The 19,794-nt window shown below is 40.3% G+C and overlaps 1 protein-coding gene across 2 annotated transcripts in view; it reads left to right on the forward strand.

Annotated features, from left to right (window-relative positions):
* Nucleotides 1–378: 378 nt before the first annotated feature.
* The window catches only part of gfod2 (glucose-fructose oxidoreductase domain containing 2), a 39,137-nt gene continuing 19,721 nt past the window's right edge, over nucleotides 379–19,794 (forward strand). Inside the window, exon 1 of one of the 2 annotated variants that reach the window (XM_048262426.1) lies at nucleotides 379–676. The gene's annotated coding sequence lies outside the window, so the exon portion shown is untranslated. Of the gene's footprint in view, nucleotides 677–14,664; nucleotides 14,718–19,794 lie in introns of those variants that run through there. The other variant, XM_048262427.1, reaches the window with a different exon arrangement.

The following is a 19,794-nucleotide window of genomic DNA, read 5'->3' on the forward strand; positions in this document are numbered from 1 at the left end:
ATATCTCTATATGTCTCTATGTCGCTATATCTCTTAAAATCTCTCTCCTCACAAAAAAACCACAAAGATAGGATGTGTTTGAATGACTTTTAAGCATTCTGGGACTTTGTAATTTAGATCAAACAGGTGTTTACTCGGGTAATTGGCTCGCGCGGCAAGTGTGCCACCTGTCCAAACCAAATTGAAACACCACGAAGCCTCACTAAGCCATGGTCACGTGACATGGGCGTTTTGAACCACACTTCGAAACACTGTTCGAAACACTTGCGTTTCGGAAGCTCGACACTGTTTGGAAACGTCAGCTTCGAACGTCACATCCCTACCTATTTGCCTTATTCACCCAGGGTACACTTGTCATTACACCTCAGTCCAGGAGATGGTGGAAATGCACTCGGTTTGCAAAATGGCAAAAAACTCACTAGACGAAGAAGAAGGTTACTCTGGCTGTTGAGAAATTCTCCGCTAAATGAAGTGCATACAAATCGATACAAATCTAACCCAGGCCCTAGATGAATGTGAGACAATGGGAGCCGTAAATCTGAGACTAGCGGTGACCAAATAATATTTTGCCGGATAGCGTGATGGTCTATTCTTTGATGGCACGCACGTAACATCTCGCACCCTAGGCCTACTTCCGGCTGCCGGCTGTTAGAATTACTGAGGGCTTCGTGAGACGGTAAGTCTTTGGAGCAGTATCGTTAATGTTTTTCATTTGAGTGATAGATAGATAGAAGAGAAACAATATGTGTCGACTACGCGAAACACCCTATTGGAACCCGTTTGGACGGTCCTCTTACAAGCTAGGGTGGATGAAATAAATATCAGGAAGCTAGTTTTTTGCGCAACAACATTTTTATGGTTAACGTACATTGCTGAATAACCTACTTTCATTGTTGAATGTCATTACATAGTTTGTGCAAACAGCTACGAAAAGTGGAAACTACCAATGCCTGATTATTAATGCATTCACCTCGGCTGTCGTCATAGGCTACTGGTAACTTACATTACATAGAGCTTTCGACTATCTGACAGGGTTCGATTGCCGAAATATTTAACATAACCCACGACCATACGAAACATTCCTGATATTATACATGTCAGTGAAGATGGATGAGCTAAGCTCGCGGCTATACTGCCAGTTTGTGGTGTGGGTTTCCCTGTGTGGAAATCAACTTGGCCACTGTTAAATGTTAGCGTGAACTCGAACAAATATAATTTTATTCGCCTGAACAAAACTTTGGACTTGTAACGATATCGTATGTTTTGTATTGCTCATTCTCACAAAAGGCTATCTCCTGGTGACACTGGCTAGTTTGTTTGCTTGCATTGTAGTTTAGGCTACCTCCCGTTTCCCCCGGGTTTCTCACGTTCCCCAGCTGTCTTCCCGTTTTAATATCTTACTATAAAATATGCCGTATTTTAATGGTCTCATAACATTTGCCCTACCATCGGGCATGTCTCTGTGATGTAGGTCTACTTAGCTGTAGTGGCATACGGTGATCAACTCCAAATGTTAATAGGCTACACCACTGCCCCTTTCCGGGTGTAATGTCACATTTAACTACCATATAGCCACCCTAGCAAAAACACTGAGAAAAAAATAGGTTTCTTCTACAGAAACAAAGCCAGCCTCCCTATGGAAAGTAGGAAACAAGTTTTTGAAGCAGTTTTCATGTCAGTTTTAGACTATGGTGATGTGATATATAAAAAAAATGCTACTGCTTGTTCACTTAAAGCCCTGGACTCAGTCTACCATTCTGCCCTGAGATTCATTACTGGTGATGGCTATAGCACTCATCATTGTGTCCTTTATGGTAAGGTGGGTTGGTCATCTTTGACAGAGAGGAGACAAAATCATTGGCATCTGTTTATTTACAAAGGTATTGTTGGGAAATTACCAGGTTATATTTCAGACATGCTTGTGTGGAATTCTGGTCCCTATCAGACCAGATCAAATGACTGTTTGATGCTCAAGGTTCCTTGTATCCACTCTGAGTTGGGAAAGTCGGCCTTTTGTTATAGTGCCCCTACTACCTGGAATAATCTTCAGTGTAATATAAAAATGAACTCTATACTTTCCTATAATCAATTCAGATATGCAATCACAAACCTTCCTATGTATTAAGATTTTATGTATTTTCCCCTTCCTCCTCTATAGTGTAATGTATGTTATCTTATTATTTATTTATTTTACTTTGTTTTATTTTATTTATAGGCCTATACCTATACCCAGGGTATGAATTTCACGGCGGCCACGACGGCCATGGCCGCCGTTGCCCCTTGCATTGGCCGTGATGCCCCTTTAAAAAATCTGAGGTTTACAGCCCAATTAAGACCTGTTGCTGGTATGCTTGTACAATCTAGTGTGGATGTGAATGGGTTTGTAGTCGTTGGAATTACGATCTTTCACAGAGGTGGATAAACTGTGTTTACTTGCGTTTAGCCTCCACTACAACCCTGCCCCTATCCCTTCCAAAAATAGCAAAACAGCTATGTTTTCAAAGCATTTTTTGCTTGCTTGAAGGAGACCAAAGTGCGCTGTGCATATTAGGACATCCTCAGATGGAAAGGCATCAGGTCTCAGGAAAACCTCTGTGAAGTTTATTGGACAAGCGCCACACAATCGTCATTTCCAGGGAAGCCTGGCATCTCTGGGAGTGAATGGATAAGTGGGATGGCCCGGACACCGAGCTTCTGTATGATGATTGGAGGAACCGTCATAGAGGCTGGACTCTTTTTGATTGACAGCATATGTCACGATCTGGCAGGAAGTGGTTGAAGTTCAAGGGATGCGTTAATGTTGGTGTTGGCAGGTGAAGTTGAGAGGCAAGGCAAGTTGCAGCTCAAATTCTCATAATTTGTGAGCAATAGCCCACCAGGGGAGATTCAAAATAAAACAGCAAGGCAGATGAACACACAGAGAAATAACTCTAGAAGGCTAGCCTAAACTCCCCCCAAGCTGCCATGTCTGCCATGGCAACTCTATAGCCTACTGTTTGGTCTACTTTTAAAGGGACACCAGGCAACGTTTTCATGTTAATTAATCAACTTCGTAAGTCGGTATATGGTTAAATGACTCATTACGGGGCGAATGAAGGCTCTCTCGCCCACCCCTACTGCCTGTAGAAAGAATATCCCACTTGCAAGTTCGGTGTATCCTACCCGCCAACTGAAGCAGGATCAGTTTACAGCACAGCGGTAGGCTAACGAAACGCTAGAGATTGTTGCAAACGTGTGTATAATGGCAGAGCCGGCGAAGAAGCAGCGAAAACCATTGACGGAAGACGCAAAGAAAAGGAAAAGAGCTTCAGACCGAGCTAGGGGGAGTTTCGTAGAGAAAAAGCATCAGGCTTGCCTGGTGTCCCTTTAAAATTCAAGTAAACATTAGCATGTAGCCTACACCGTTATATAGCACGCTACCTAACTTAGCCTAAATGCATTGAAACAAAAGCAAGTCACAAACTCTAACTCCACAAAACAGTTTATTTACAGTATGCTATTTACAAAGACAAATAGAAACTGACTATTCTGGGTTTTGGGATAATTTTTGCCCAAAGAACAATATAGCACGTTAATAATATTAATTTAATAATTGACCATTTTTATCAGAGCTTCCCCTATTCCTAAGAGCAGCAACCGCCACTGGTGCATGTGTGTGTGTATGTGTGTGAGAGAGAGAGAGTGCATTAGGACAGTCCTACCTTGTAGCTCCTCTCCTCATCATCCTCTACCAGCATCAACCCAGCATCAAACATTCTTTTTTTTATAACCCCCCATGGAAAAAAATCCACGAAACTTGTTATACCCCCAGAGGATGTCAAGTTAATCATACACATGAAATTTGGTGCAGTTCAGAAGATGGGGGCGATTATAGCAGTATATTATTGCATTTTCATTCTTTTCCAGGGGGATGCAAATTACAAATGAGTGGTTATGGTTATGCAGAGTGGCGGCAGTCATAGAAGAACTGGTAGGCTGACTTGGTTTGGATGTCTTTTTTTTTGGACCTGCTGTCTGTCCACAGTCTTAGGTGTGGTTGTAGTCTATCTGCCAACATAGAATGCGAAGTTCAGATGTGCTTCCCAGCCATAGGTAAACTGGGTCCCATGCCTGTCATTGCATTAGGCCCACTCAGTAACACCGTTTCCCTGGGTGTATTGAGGGCTAGTAGTAGTGTGGATTATCCATAGCCTAGAAATCTAGGCGCACCCTAGTGGCAGCAAATGTAATTGGCAGCCAGGGTAGTCTAGCAACTCCGTTGGCTTGCGAGCTGGAAAAATTAAACTTCTATCAGGCCAATCACATTATGTATAGAGTCTGCGACGGTTCCGCATGAATTTCCTGCTACTTGAAAACAAGTAGATGGATGGATGCTGCTGCTGCTGGCGAACAGTAATCTTTGAATTGTGACTCGAGTTAAGCTTTTTTGAAATTGGCAAAAGTTTGATCAGCTAGCCAACTAGCTCCGCTGGTGGGAAAATGCATGGGACTCATGAGTTGTAGCGCTATCCTATTGCGTGCAGAGGAAATTTGAAAGCCAACCGTTTATCCTGCCCCTCTGATTGAGCAGTGGTAAGTTCCTAAACCCTACATCTTGATGTGGGTCTGGCTCGTCAGGCTAGATTATCCATACTTTTGACTAAAGTCCTTAAACTCTGCAGATGTGAACTGTGTGGCGTTGTTACTCACCAGCTCCAGTGGAGTTCCCCATGTCACGAACAAAGTTATTTCAATGTCTTTAGAGTACTTAGCCAGTCACGATAAGGTAATTCCCTTTCTTTAATTGGCACAGATCCACATGCTGCCAGCGACGCAAGCCACTCCTCACCACAGCCTTACCTTTAGATTCAATGTTGTGAGATCGACGCAGACTCTGACGCAGAGTTTGTCTTTCATTGTCTTTAGAACGGCTACCATCCCGGAACATCAGGCAGTCGGTTGAGTCACTTTCCATTTTCTCTAGCTCTTCACAAACTTTGTCTCTCAGAGGTAGAGGAACCCTCCGAGGTGTTGACAGGGCAGGGGTTCCCAACCTTTTTTGGCAGGTGACCCTATTTTGAAGTCACAAAATGTTGGCGACCCCAGTCATTCACAACATGTGAGAGAGACCGCATTTCATCTCTGCTTTAACATCCCGTTCAGAACGGTATTTTCCCGAAATGTTCTAGCAAGCATTTGTTTGTTTGACTCGCCTGGTTGTTTTGCTACTTTGTTTGGAAAGTGGATCAAGCATTATTACCCATGATGATCTCATGCTTCATGTTTCGTATGTTTATTTTTACATAGCTAGATTGTAATGAAAGATCCGACTTGTTACTTAACTTGGATATCATGGGGGTTTTCTTTTTTATGTATATTTTTAAATGAACTGGTCAATTGTAAGACCCAATATCTCAGCCAACCAATTTGAATTTCAGGCGACATGAGGTCCCAACCCCAAGGTTGGGAAACAGTGGCATAGGGTATTGCCCCCTTTTCTATCTCAATGTGGTATGGCTGACCTTACCTGAATTTGGACACATTTTGTGTCCGTTGGCCATATAGCCTGGGGTGGCCAGAGTTTATGTTGTGTTGGCGGCCGCGGCCACCCCTTGGTGGCGCCCTGCCCCCATTGCATAAAGGAGCACATTCACCTGATATGCTTCTTCCTTTTCATGCAGTCCTGACTCAAGGTGGAATCTTTCAAATCTTCTAATCCATTTTGTCCAGTCTGATGGATTTGAAAAGTCGAATGTCTCTGGGTGTGCTATTTGAACTGAAACTGCCATGACATCTTTTCCCTCATAGTTTTATGTTCAGGAAAAACTTTTCCTCACTTTTGTGCATTGTGTCAACTCATGCACTCATTCACTCACTGGCTAGGCTCTCTCCCACTTCGTGAGCGTGCCGTGACCGTTCGTCGCAGTTCTCTGCGTGTAGCCTATATGCACATTTTTCCGCTGTGTCTACTCACTGACAGCAACAGCAGTCCATAGCAATGCATAGTGCAGAGATTTGCATTCTTTGTCACTTTGACACCATATATAATGATGGCAGTATCTCACAAGTAACTTGTTTACTTGATTCTGATCAGCATCTCTTCAGCAGTATGACATTGCAGAGGCGAACCACTCTCGAAAGCTTCTTTGTGCTGTGATGAACTACGAAGTTGACTGTGATGTATTGAATTACTATCTGTCGCCCGCTGAATGCTGGAAGTGCGGCCAGAGCCCTGATGCACATAGTGCCTCCGGCGGATATCACTGCTGCCCGGCAGAGGACCAGATCCTCCTTGCCGAGAGTAGCATGTCTGGAAAAGATCTGTTAGGGGCGGAGTGGGACACTTAAACACTCAACACACACTGTAGCAACTGTAGCTGCTTGGCTGATCTCGCTGTTGGCTGCAGAAACTCAAGCTGTTTTTGTACCGACACTACTTGGTGACTTTGAGAAACAGAGATCTATGTGAAAAATTGCCGGAGTTTTCCTTGAACTGAACAGCTAGAAGAATCTAGGCAATTTCCAGAACATTTGCGAATAAGCCTAGGTTGTGTAGCCTTTTAGGCTACTCATGTCATTTAGTAGACTAAATCAGCTGATGAGCTTAACAGTGCTATTTGTTGCCATCAAACCTGAAGAGGAACATCCGAGTTTACCCGACTGCTGTTCCCGCAGTTCACGCTCTCGCAGTTTTTCTTTTTTTCATGCCCGGATAGCTCTGCTCCATCTTCTCGTTAACAATAAAACACTGGCTAACTTGATGCAAGACAGAGGCAAAGGGCCTAGATTAATTTGTGGGTCCCTATGCGGGTAATGTAGGGGTGTATAAGGCGATCCGGATCTGTAGCCTACATGTCAGGTCATCATGTAATTTTCAGGGCTGTGGGGAAAGTCAGCGGGTAGTGAAAGTTAAGTTCTGCTGTCACACAGTGCAGGTTGTTGGAGGGCACAGCAGCTTACAGAAATCAGCCCGGCACTAAAAAAAGCCACCGACCAACCGGGAATTGTCCCAATTCTCCCGATTATCATTCCGCTATTGAGAGCTGAAGAAAATCAGTGGCTGAGTACCGCAGGGTCACCATGGCCAGACACAAACTCCAAAACACAATAAGTTGAAGCACTGTCCAATGTGTGGAGTTGGCAGGCTTTTGCCACATCATGCTAGCCTGGTTAAAACTATTGACTACTGGCTATTCACTTTGTAAATAGAGTATGGGGACTAACAATTGGAAAACGTTTCCAACACTAGGATGGTGACGGACGTAGACATAGCGTTAACTTTGAAATAATTTGTCCAGGCTAACCAATCACTTTGATCAGTGATTCCTAACTTCGCCTAACCTTCACAAACTGACAATAAACAGCATCGGCAGTCAGAAAACAATCTATGTAGGCCTACCTTTGCTGTAAATGAATTTACACATTCTTCCGACTGCAATTTTTAATGTTTGCAGGCGTTACTACTACTGTTTATCACTGCCACTTTCGATTTCGGAACTATAGAATCATTCATGTCGCTGATTGGCCAGCGCCTCGGACAATGTGTGCAGAATTATTAGGCAACTATTTGTGTGAAGAATTTTTATGCAACTAAATTAAAAAGTAAACATTTCCCACCTCACTAGTATATTTTTATTTATTTGAGTAAGAGTAACATATGAACAACTCGCTTCAGACATTTTTAAAAAGATATTCAATAACTGTCATGAGCCTTCCATGGAGTCTGTTAGTTTCTTGATCTGGTGATCAGCTTTTTTGCCCAGCAGCAAACACAGCCTCCAAAATGCTGTTCAAAGACATGTATTGTCTTCCCTCGTTGTAAATCTAATTATGAAGGGCCCATAAGTTCTCAATAGGGTTTAGGTCAGGTGAGGAATTAATTTATCTTTAAGGCCTTTGCTTGCTAGCCATGCAGTGGAGTACTTGGATGCATGTGATGGAGCATTGTCCTGCATAAAAATCATGTCCTTTTTGATCGATGTAGGTAGGGCTGCACAATTATGGCCAAAATGATAATCACGATTATTTTGATCAATATTGAGATCACGATTATTTATCAAGATTATGAATTAATTTTAGCGACAAAAATATTTTTTCCCTAAACACATTGGACATTATGGCCAAAATGATAATCACGATTATTTTGATCAATATTGAGATCACGATTATTTATCAAGATTATGAATTAATTTTAGCGACAAAAATATTTTTTCCCTAAACATATTGGACTTGCTATCTGGCTCACCCAAATTCTTCCCCTCACATTTACACCCCTAAATTACTGCAAATATAGACTTGACTGCGACTTCCAAGCAAATTCCAAATAACTTTTTTGTGCATGCTACTTTGTTAATATTTGGGGAAACGTTAACGGCCCACCGGGAATCCTCCCAACGCTCCCCATTAGCCACTTAAGCTCTGCTTCTTGTTCATGAGTTTAATCGTTTAGTCCAGGGGTGTCCACATTGGGTTTTGAAAATTGGCACACAAATACTACTACTACTACTACTACTACTACTACTACTACTACTACTACTACTACTAATAATAATAATAATAATAATAACTAGATGTACCGCATAGCGGTACAAAATATGACCGCCGCTCAGTCCTGTACATCCGTTCCGCGAAAATAAATCACACTTCAATTTGTCTCCATATTTTACTCCATCCCCTACTCTTGAAACTTTTGTGTATGCTTGTTTGGCATGCCTGTGTGTGCGGCTGCACAGAAAGTAGCCTACTGGTGCTGAAAAGGTGAATAGATTGTAGAATAGCCAAAGAAAGATGTAGCATTGTTATAAAACCTTTAAAATCTCTAAACAATCACAAGTAGGGCAGTTCATCACAGTTCATCCATTGCAACTGGATTGATGAAAGGTCACTTACACCTGTAGACCTTGTATTTGGGAAAAGCAAAAGGTATCAGCATAATTTTATTTATTTATTTATTTATTTATTTATTTATTTATTTATTTATAAACAAAAACATCTCTGTCAGTTCCATGCCGTTTTCAACAGCTATCAGAAACAAAGGTCATTTTTGGATGGATGGATTTTTTGTGAATGTTTCTTCTTCTACATAAGATTTTAGTCATCTTTATTGTCAATGCACAAATTAAGTAACAGTAGTCTGAAATGTTATTGTTAATCAGTGATGGGCAGTAACGCGTTAGAAGTAACGTGTTACTGTAATCCAATTACTTTTTTCAAGTAACAAGTAAAGTAAGGGATTACAATTGCAAAAACAGTAATTAGATTACTTTTACTTTCCTGCAAGCAGCCTGCGTTACTGCGTTACTAAACCGTGATTTTGCCATAGACAGTAAAAGAATTTGGGATTTTGCCATATGGATTTTGTGAGACTAACTCGTGACGATGATGTAGGCTATAGCTGCGTGATATAGATGTAAATAACAGACACACGTGTGCAAGACATGGAGTGCAGGAGAGAGCGCGAACATGGAGCATTTAATTCATTGCAGTTCAGACATTAAGAAAAAAACATTAACGCTGTACACTCTTCGTGGGAAGAAAAATGTTGTCTACAGCGAAAAATTCCACCTCAAATCTGAGCAAGCACCTAGCAAGCCGGCACAGGAATGTGAAACTCATTGAGACACCCCCAGATCCCGACATGACGGCTGCAGCAACAGGTGAAAATAGAAGACGTTGCGGGTTCCCTGTAGCCTACTGGCCCGTTATAACAGGAGCCAGGGCATTATAATATTCTGGCTGCATTCACTGTGATTTGGAAAATGGGCAAAATATAATGTGGTCTTTGCCTTTTTGTAATGGGGCTGGTGAGTGTTGAAGTCTTCAATAATTCGTTTCCCTTAAACTAGCATTTCTCTACTGGGTCGCGGAGACATGCCAGGTAGGGCGCGAAAAACAGGAGTTTTTTTTTAATTTATTTTTTTATCTGTAGCCTAGGCCCAGGTAGCACCCGATGCGCAATGGACGCACTGTGTTATTCATAGGGAAGTGCTCGTGTCAAGGCAGCGTGAGCGCATGTTTGAATCTGCAAGCACGTTCACTAATGAACATTTCTTGAAGCTGGCCTATCTTAGCGATATATTTGGAAAGCTCAATGAGTTAAATCTCCAGTTACAAGGCAAAGACAAGCACCTACCTCACCTAGCAGATAAGATTACTGCATTCACCAAAAAACTTGAGGTATGGGACTGGCGCCTCGATCGCAACAGTATGCCTTTGAGAATCTGAGTGAAATCGCTGAAACGTCTGCTTCGGGAGCCACTCTTGTGATCCCATGTATTAAACAGTAGGCCTACATCACATCCCTGCAAAGTTTATTTCAAAAATATTTCCCAACCAGCAGTGCTCAGTATTATGGATCCATTTAATGCAGCATGTTGGTATTTCATTGAATATATTGTACAATGCTGTAAAATATTGGCCTATGCTTCCTAATATGTTGCTGGAAAACAGAAATATGTGTGTTTAATTTACAATGGCTCATTATGTATTTATTATTATTAGATCTGCAGCACCAGCTGATTTTAGCTCTGCTGAAGAGGATAAATTTAGAACTTGTCATTATTTCAATACATTTGTCAATTTTAAGCTTGACCTACCACTTTCTTAGAGCGATGAGGGACAGGTGGGGCTCAAAGGCCCCCTTGATCAAAGTGGGGAATGAAAGAAAAAGTTTGAGAACCACTGCCTTAAACTAAGCATTTACATGAAGCACAGTAGCCTATGCCGATTGAAACACATTCCACTCAGATAGGTGCTACAAGGGCTCATATAGGCTATCACTTTTAATTGCAAACAGAAAATGTCTAGCTATCTGTTTATACCAACTTAATATCATGACTATTGCTAATATAGTGCCAAATGTGGAGTTTGTGGACTAGCCATAGGCTTATATTTGAATGGAGCTGATCATTATGAGAGTTGTGTAGATGCTCTTAAAGTGACAGCGCACCATTTATAAATGAGTTAAACTGCATCAAATTAGTAGTATTTCTTAAGAAATATTTTAAACTAACAGTTCTGCTTTGGGCACCAAAATAGCCAGCAGCGGCACTGCACACACACAGTTCAAACACATACTCTTCTTGACATTAGAACAGCCTAAATGTGGCATGCAACAGCATTTTCTGTTTTGGTAAATGCATTACTCCTCTCTGCACTGCAACTGTTAAAAGATGTAAATGTTAATAGAGACTTTGGTTTTCATAGTTTTTTGCTGTATTTTATTTACATCTATTCGAATGAAGGAGTATACACACCAAAAAGTTAAGATTGAAACTAATAAAACCAAGTTTTAAAAAAGTGTATTCAGGTTGTGTATAGCTAGTGTGTTTTTGTAAAGTAACAAAGTAAAGTAATTAGTAAAGTAACTAATTACTTTTGAAAATAAGTAATCAGTAAAGTAACTAGATTACTTTCTTGGATAAGTAATCAGTAATTAGTAACTAATTACTTTTTCCAAGTAACTTGACCAACACTGCTGTTAATGCACAAATTAAGTAACAGTAGTCTGAAACGAAATGCTGTTTTACATCTAACCAGTGGTGCAAATAACTGACATGTCCAAATGGGCCTTGATGAAATGCGTCGCTAGACTGTTCATACACATTTTAACGGGCCAAAGTTGAATAGCTGTTGTCCGTTATTGTTCGTGCAAATATAGGCTGATTCATGTTCCCTTGCATTGTGTAACTGTTACAACATAAATTGTCAATAGGCTATGCTGGTGATAAAATCTCCTTTGGAAACCAATGGCTTACGCCTTACAGTATCAAGCGGACTTAAATTGCCATATCGTGGCGAAAAGTTGTAATAAAATTCACGCAGCTCCATGAGTCAAGGAACCACTTCTAAATGGGACTCACTAGCCACTTCTAAATGGGACCCCACTACACAGTAGCTTAAGGTGTGTTGCTAAAGCAGCCATAATGAAATGAAGGTGTCATTGTTTGGATACTTCACACACACGTGCTTTTTAATTTCACAGACTACAACTACCAAGATGGAATCAAAGCACATCGATTCCCCTCTCACACCCTGCACGTACTTAAAACAAATAAACATGCGTTTACTCAGTCTCACGCATGTATAGGCAAAACTGTATCAGACCGGTGTAACGTTGGTAAATCTTCCATTGCACAGAATGATTTTTGTAGCACGTGCAACAAATGACAGTCGAAAGATACAATTACAGTGCTGCTATCAATTTTCTTGGTATAACCGCATTTATAGTTTTCTACAAATGCAATCAATCAAATTGGCCTCCATCACTCAACCAACGCTAACGGTAACATTACCTAGGTCCTTATTGATATTATAAGATTAACGCACCTGCAGTAAAACCAAACATGTCCGATAAACATCCTCAGATTTATTTTCGCTTCAAGAAGAAATGGGAATTACATTTCATGTGAACATCGCCCTATCCTTATTAGACGTTCTCTGCGGTAAACTACAGTCCTTGTAGAAGCGCCCATTGTTTTTCCAACCCACTTTTAACTTCCAGCAAAATTACGTCTCACTGCAACGATGCGCCATCTAGTGGACAAACGACTACTTATCGCCAATACTGGAAATGCAGCCATGATGAGGAATATTTATTTTGGCTTTCTTTTAATCCTACTGAATTTGTAATTATGTATCGGCCGTTCTAATACCGTTAGTATGTGGGTGCCTGTGTGTGTGTGCATGTGTATATGTGTGCACCGCCATCTACAGGCCAATGAGTGTACAGTCACTAAATGTACTCATAACCTAATTTTTTTTTGACCCCCCCCCCCAAGAATGGCAGGTCAATCATACACATAAAATTTGGTGCACTTCTGAACATCTTAACTGAAGATAGGGGCGATTAAAGCAGAATAATATTGCATTTTCATTTTTTACCGGGGGGGTGCAAATCACAAATGAGTGATTATGGGCCAGATTGATGTGGGCCCTTGAGACCAACATACCATAAAAGATTCTTCATCCTCAGTGCCACGGTGCAGGTAGTTATTTAGGAAAAACTGCTTTTTTTGCGATTCGTGGGGCCCAGCACGGGGGGGGGTGGGGGAGTGGCCCCCGGGGACGAAACAACATTTTTCCATAAAAGTCTAGTGGGGCTACATACCCACCAAATTTCATGTGCCCCGGTGGTTCGGTCTCCCGGGTATCGTTGACCAAAAATTCAGGAAGTAGATGACGGGGCGGAAAAAAAAAAACTTTGACAATCCCATATGACCGCTTCGCTAGCGGCGGTCATAATAAAATAACGTTTTGTACTATTTATTTTTGTTGTAGAAAATTTATTTCTTAAGAAATACTGTTAATTTGATGCTGTTTAATTCATTTATAAATGGTGCACTGTCACTTTAAGACTCTTTGCCAGCTCCACTCAAATATAGCCTATGGCTAGTGCTTGGCCTTCTGCTGTGCCACACATTTGATTTTTGATCGTCGTTTTTTTGTATAGTCTAACTAGCCTACTAATAGTTAAAGGGAAACTTGGCAGGATTTCCCCCTCTGCTGGAGAAATTGTGCATTATGCTATTTCAAACTGTGGAAAAAGGTAACGATAAAGCACATGGATTTGTTTACAAGCTAGCAAAACGGTTAGCGTAAGTTCGCCAGACAATGTGGATGTTACAAGGTAAGAAACACGATTTAAAACGAGTTTCTTGTTTCTCACTTCTCTTTCCGGGACGGTAGTCTCAATGTTGCATGGTTGGTTTTCCGCCGGGGGACGCTAGGGGCAGCGGGAAAAGTCACCATTTTCACCGGAACAGGTCATTTAACCATCCAAATGATTTCTAAACGGGTTTATTACGTTGAAATAGTTGCCAAGTTCCCCTTTAATTAGTTAATACTACTAGTCCACAGTGCATCCAAACTGAGCAGTGCATCAGGCTGAGCAGTTCAGGGAACAGCTGTCATTGGTAGGCCGCATGCAGGCACATGGTCAGACAGGTTTAAGGAGCGCTTGATTTATTTTGTAGCGGAGTGTTCTATGGGTTGCCAGGTTGGTTCTATGGGTAGAGCACGCATTTTTAATGTTGCTCGATCACGCAAATTTGATCGTGGAAAGCCAAAATCGTGGTCGTTATTAAAATTCAATTAATTGTGCAGCCCTAGATGTAGGTGTAACCCTGGTTAGTCAGCCTGTTAAAAAGTAGTGAATAGGCATGACATCAGAGCAGGTAGAAGCACTGCAAAAAACACTTCTAAAATTGATCTGCAACTAGATAAACCACAAACGTCCATATTAGAATTAGTTTTAATATTTAAAAAAATTTTTAGAAATGTATTTCTTAATATTTTCTTTTGAAAATAAGTCTATCGCGTGAGCTGATAGTCTTATGCGAGACGTTAGAACCGGAGCCCACTTCTTCCTTGAACGATACAGAAGACAGTCGAGGTGTTGAAAGCCACTACATTTACCTCGACCACCATTATTTAACTTTGAATAACTTTGAAGCGAACAGCCCAGGATCATCTATGAACTTAACATCTTACGAAAATAACTACTTTAAACAACATGAGAACTTTATTTGCATCTATTTGGGTAAGAGAAACATTCTAATCCCTAGTTAGCGATTGCTAGCCACCAATGCTAATTCAATGGTAAACAAGATATTGTCAAGTTATTGTCATAAGCGTACATCTTGTGACACACTTTTATTTAATTCTTTAAGTACTTTGACCTCTGTCTGAGCAACCTGGCGACCTGTCTTCGCCCATATACGACGCTTGATCCCGCATTGGTGAGCTTTGTTCTACCATTAACCATCAGTACCTAGGAATGCTAACAAACGTCATTCACTTATAGTCCAGGCAAAGTAAGGTCTGACCCAAAACTAATTGCAACAGAATTTATTTTCACATTTTTATATTTCAATTGGTGATCTAAACACCATAGTAAAAGTCCATGAAAATCCAGTTGGTGGAAATATGTTAAAATGAGGGTTGTCTTATACATTATCCTTCAGCAAAATTGACAAAACTGTAATTAGAATGTTATAGAATAAGCATTCTAAAGAATATCTGACCCCATCTAACTTAACATGGAATTTTAGAATATTGCATTGTTTGAGGAACATTCTTTTATTGGGGGCCAAGCAGCGAAGCTGCGAAAGCACCCATTGTGTTTCTACGTTTTCCTATTATTAGAGTGCATGAAAATGCAATCTACTGTTATCCGATTTGTTCTTATTATAGTGCATGAAAATGCACTATACTGTTCTTCCAAGGCATCTTCTTCTTCTTCTAACGCGTTTAATGCAGCTTCAACCGTTGAACGTAGAAACTTCATTCAAACATTGTCACGTAGGTCTTACTTAGGACAAGAGTGCTATGTATTTTTCAGCTTTGTAACTTTTATACTTTTTAAACTATTAATTAAAAACTATCAAAATTTCCCCATTGACTTAACATTGCCCTTTATGACATCACAGCAATTAGAATCCTATGGCAGATGTTCAGGCCACCTGGATCAACTGCCAGTCTCAGGCTTTAAGCATACAAACTGGCCCTATTAAGACTACACATCCTGTTCAACTCCTTCCTCTGCCAAAAACTGTTTCAAAATAAAAGTCCTCACTACAATATTTCACTGTTAAACAATTTAACCCTTTAAACTACTGAACTTTTTAACTGTTCAGCCATTGTAACTGTTACTTGTCATCAACTATGACTCTTACCCACTGTAGCTAGTTAGCATGGTTAGCATAGTTAGCATGATAACATTGCTAACATTGTTAGCATTTTTAGCAAAACTACAAAAAATGATTAGCTAAGTTAGCTAAGTAATATGGTTAGCATAGTTAGCATAACTGTTAAAAATTATTAGCTAAGTTAGCTAAGTCACATGGTTAACATAGTTAGCATGTTAGTTAGCATAGCTAGCATAACTACTAAAATGATTAGCTAGGTTAGCTAAGTCACATGGTTAGCATAGTTAACATTTTAACATTGTTAGCATGCTAGTTAGCATAGTAACTTGGTTAACATTATTATCTTTGTTAACATAGTTAGCATAACTACTAGCAAACATTAGAGCCATTCCAAGGGTGTGTTCGAAACGGGTAAAGTTGCTGCCTTTTAAGATATCTAACTGGGGAGCAAGGCAGCAAGTGCGGTTCGAAACCGAAAAAACAAATTCTGCTGCCTTTTAAGATATCTTAGAATTCCCAAATAACGGTCATTTTTGAAGGCAGCATCGATGCACACTTCATGCTGCCTCCTACCCATAATCCCTTGCGGCAACGTCTGAAACAGCTGTGAAAGGTAAACAAACATGGCGGATGACATCGGTAATGGCTGCTGAATCTGTTTAAAATGTTATTTGTGTGATCTTATTTTGCTTAGATTTGCAGATTACAGATTAGAAATAAACAATTTACTATCTGATTATGCCATTGTTGTAACCATTAATAGCGTCTGGTCTGATATATCTGCCGGCCGTAAAACTAATTTATACCGTTAGCCTGCTAGCTTACGTGAAGATAATTTAGTTTAACGTCAGGCATTTGCTAACGCCATACCGTGAGTGTTAACCAAAGATTCTAGAGTGCTACGGCTCATTTTTAAAAGATGCATTTAATCCAAAGTCATGTCTAGTGAGACAGCTCTCTATGTAGGGAGGGAGGCAGTAGGCAGCTGTCTCCCGTTTGGAACACACCCATAGTGTCAGTTATCGTCAACTATCTGCCTAAATCATTTAACCATTTCAATAATCAACCTATTTAACTGTTCAGTCATTCCAACTATATTAAACCTTATCTACCAAGCAAATAATTTAACCATATGAACTCATCATATTTTTGCATTTTCATGCACTGTATTTCCTTCAGGAAATGCTTTTCTAGTTATTATTCTTCTTCTAACGCTTTTTCTGCGTTTAATGCGGCTTTAACCGTTTAATGTAGAAACTTCATTCAAACTGCGTTACGTAGGTCTTACTTAGGACAGGTGTGGAATGTATTTTTCATATTTGTAACTTTTATACTTTTTGAACTATTAATTCAAAACTATTAAAATTTCCCTCATAGACTTAACATTGCCGATTATGGCATCACAATAGGGCACTTGGAATCCTATGCCAAGTGTTCAGGCCAGTGCCATATGGTTCCGGCCACCTCAACTGTCTGTCTCAGGCTTTAAGCACACAATCTGGCTCTCTTAAGACTACAGATCCTGTTCAACTGTTTCCTCTGCCCACAACTGTTTCAAAATAAAAGTATCCACTACAATAATTCCCTATTAAATAATTTAACCATTTAAAGTATCCAACTATTTAACTGTTCAACTATTCCAACTGTCAGTTATCAACTATGCCTCTAGCCTACTATATTAAACCACCACCTACCTAGCAACCAATTTAGCAACCATTGAAATTAAGCATCTATGTCAGTTTCCATAGCAACCAAGATGATTATACTAGCAAACCACTGTAGTAACTCCTTTATTTCTGATAGTAGCCACCATGGACACCCTAGCAACAACCTAGCAACGACTTCAAGTACCCTAGCAACAGCCTAGCAACCACATTCACAGTTAAAACCTAGCAACCAGCATAGCAACCACCATAACTACTCTAGCAAAAGTCAGTTGTCATCAACTTTGACTTCCGTCAACTGTTTCCTCTCCCCACAACTGTTTCAAAATAAGTCTTCACTGCTATAATCCCCTATTAAATTATTTAACCATTTAAACTATCCAACGTTTTAACTGTTCAACTATTCCAACTGTCAGTTGTCATCAACTATGACTCCCGTCAACTGTTTCCTCTGCCCAAAGCTGTTTCAAAATAAGTCCTCACTACAATAATTCCCTATGAAATATTTGAACCAATCCAACTGTCAGTTGTCATCAGCTATGACTCCCGCCAATTGTGTCCTCTGCCCACAACTGTTTGGCAACCTGGGCTTTTCAGTCAACTAGTGTGATCAACTCCCAATCTACATTCTACTTTTAAACTATCAACTTTTATTAAGCTGTGCAACCACCATGTCTGTCCTAGCGTCATTTTCATGCACTCGTAATTCCCTGGAATTACATTCTCTAGTTATTATTATTATTCCGTCATGGAAGTCTATGGCAGCCCATAGAACCGTCTGGTAAAAAGTTGTAAAATTTGGCACACAAATTAGGCACAGTCCCATGATTAATTTCACCAAGTTTCAAGTTGCCACCTCGAGCACTCTAGCGCCACCAACAGGCCAAAGTTGGACGTGCGTTCATATAAGTAACTTTTGACCCGTTGGCTCGATTGTCAAATATGAGGTATCGTTGGAATCCTTGGACCAAGCCGAGTTCAACGCACCCTATGACGTCATTTTCCGCCATGATGGATTTTCCGGCATATTGGATTTAATCAAAAACACCTAAAAGTTTTCACAGGTTACAAAGTTTGTCCGATTGACACCAAAGTTGACACACACAATCTTCAGTCCAAGCCTCAAAAAAGTTATCCCTTTTTGTCTTCAAACCTAAAACCGTTCGCCCGTAACAGCCAATCAAAATTGGCGGTGAAGCCACCAAACAGGAAGTGAAGGGATATCTCAGCAATGCTTTCACGTATCAAAACCAAACTTGTTACATGGGCTCAGGACCCAATTAGGAGGAGGCTCAAGAAATTTGGTAATTTTGACCACTGTGTGGCGCTATAATCACAGGAAGTAGGCTCATATCTCAGCAATGCTTACAAATATTGAAACCAAACTTGGTACACGGACTTGAGACCCCATCCTGAAGATGCACAATAAATTTGGAGTATTTTGACCACTAAGGGGCGCTATAATCACAGGAAGTAGGGTTTCTCAGCAATGCTTTCACATATTAGTGTTGCACGGTGTATCGATACTAAAAAGGTATCACGATGCCTTCACGCAAAAAACTATATGATTTCAGACGTTTTTAGAATCGATACTTTATTAAAATAATAAAGTTCTGTGTCTGTGTGAACTGCTGCTCTCACTGCTCCTTGCACGCATCTAGGCAAGTGGGCGTGTCAAGCAGGCAGCTCTGAGTGAGTGAGTGCGCAGCCAACGTCAACATATTTCTTTGCCGACAGTTCTAGGCCTTGTGGATAAAACAAAAGGTGCAGTGAAATTTGCAACTATTTCGGATACATCGCGAATAGTGAAGGCAAGCCATCAGGTACACAGAGGCCCGTTTGTAAAATATGTTTCAAAGTCATTTAAAAGCAGTAGGCTACGCATGGAACTTGGCTAAACACCTCGCAGACATATCCCAACATTTTTAAAGAGTTCAAAGAACGACAGGTTAACGAATATGCTATAGAAAACACGATTACATGGTTAGTGCCAAGTTCTTCTCTTATGTTTTAGTCTAGCCTAAGTGAAACGAGTATGGTTCTCTGGGATAAAGCGAACCTTCCTTCATCAATGAATTTTGAGACATAACGAGCTGTAATCATTTTGACGAGACATAACGAGCTGTAATCATAGGGTGCTAACGTGATGAAAGCGCAATGTTAACGCCAGAATAACAGTACCATAACTTGTAAACGATCTATTTCATGTTCGGTCAGTACTACTGGTAATATTTGGCATGGCATGTAGACCGCTAATTAAAGCCCACAGCATACCACCAAAGCGTGTTGAGTCCTAATAATAATAACGTATAATTATAAAATAAATATGTAAATATAAAAAAATGTAAATAATTATTGTTAACAGTACGTGGTAGCAAATCATGTTATCAAAGAAATAGACGTAATGTAGGAATGCACACAGATATATTGCAACAGGTAATGGTGTAGGTCTATCTGACGAAGTCCTGGTTAGAATGTCGTACTTGTACACTGGGCGCAAAGAA

Source organism: Alosa alosa, chromosome 14, assembly GCF_017589495.1.
Source record: "Alosa alosa isolate M-15738 ecotype Scorff River chromosome 14, AALO_Geno_1.1, whole genome shotgun sequence".
NCBI lineage: Eukaryota > Metazoa > Chordata > Actinopteri > Clupeiformes > Clupeidae > Alosa > Alosa alosa.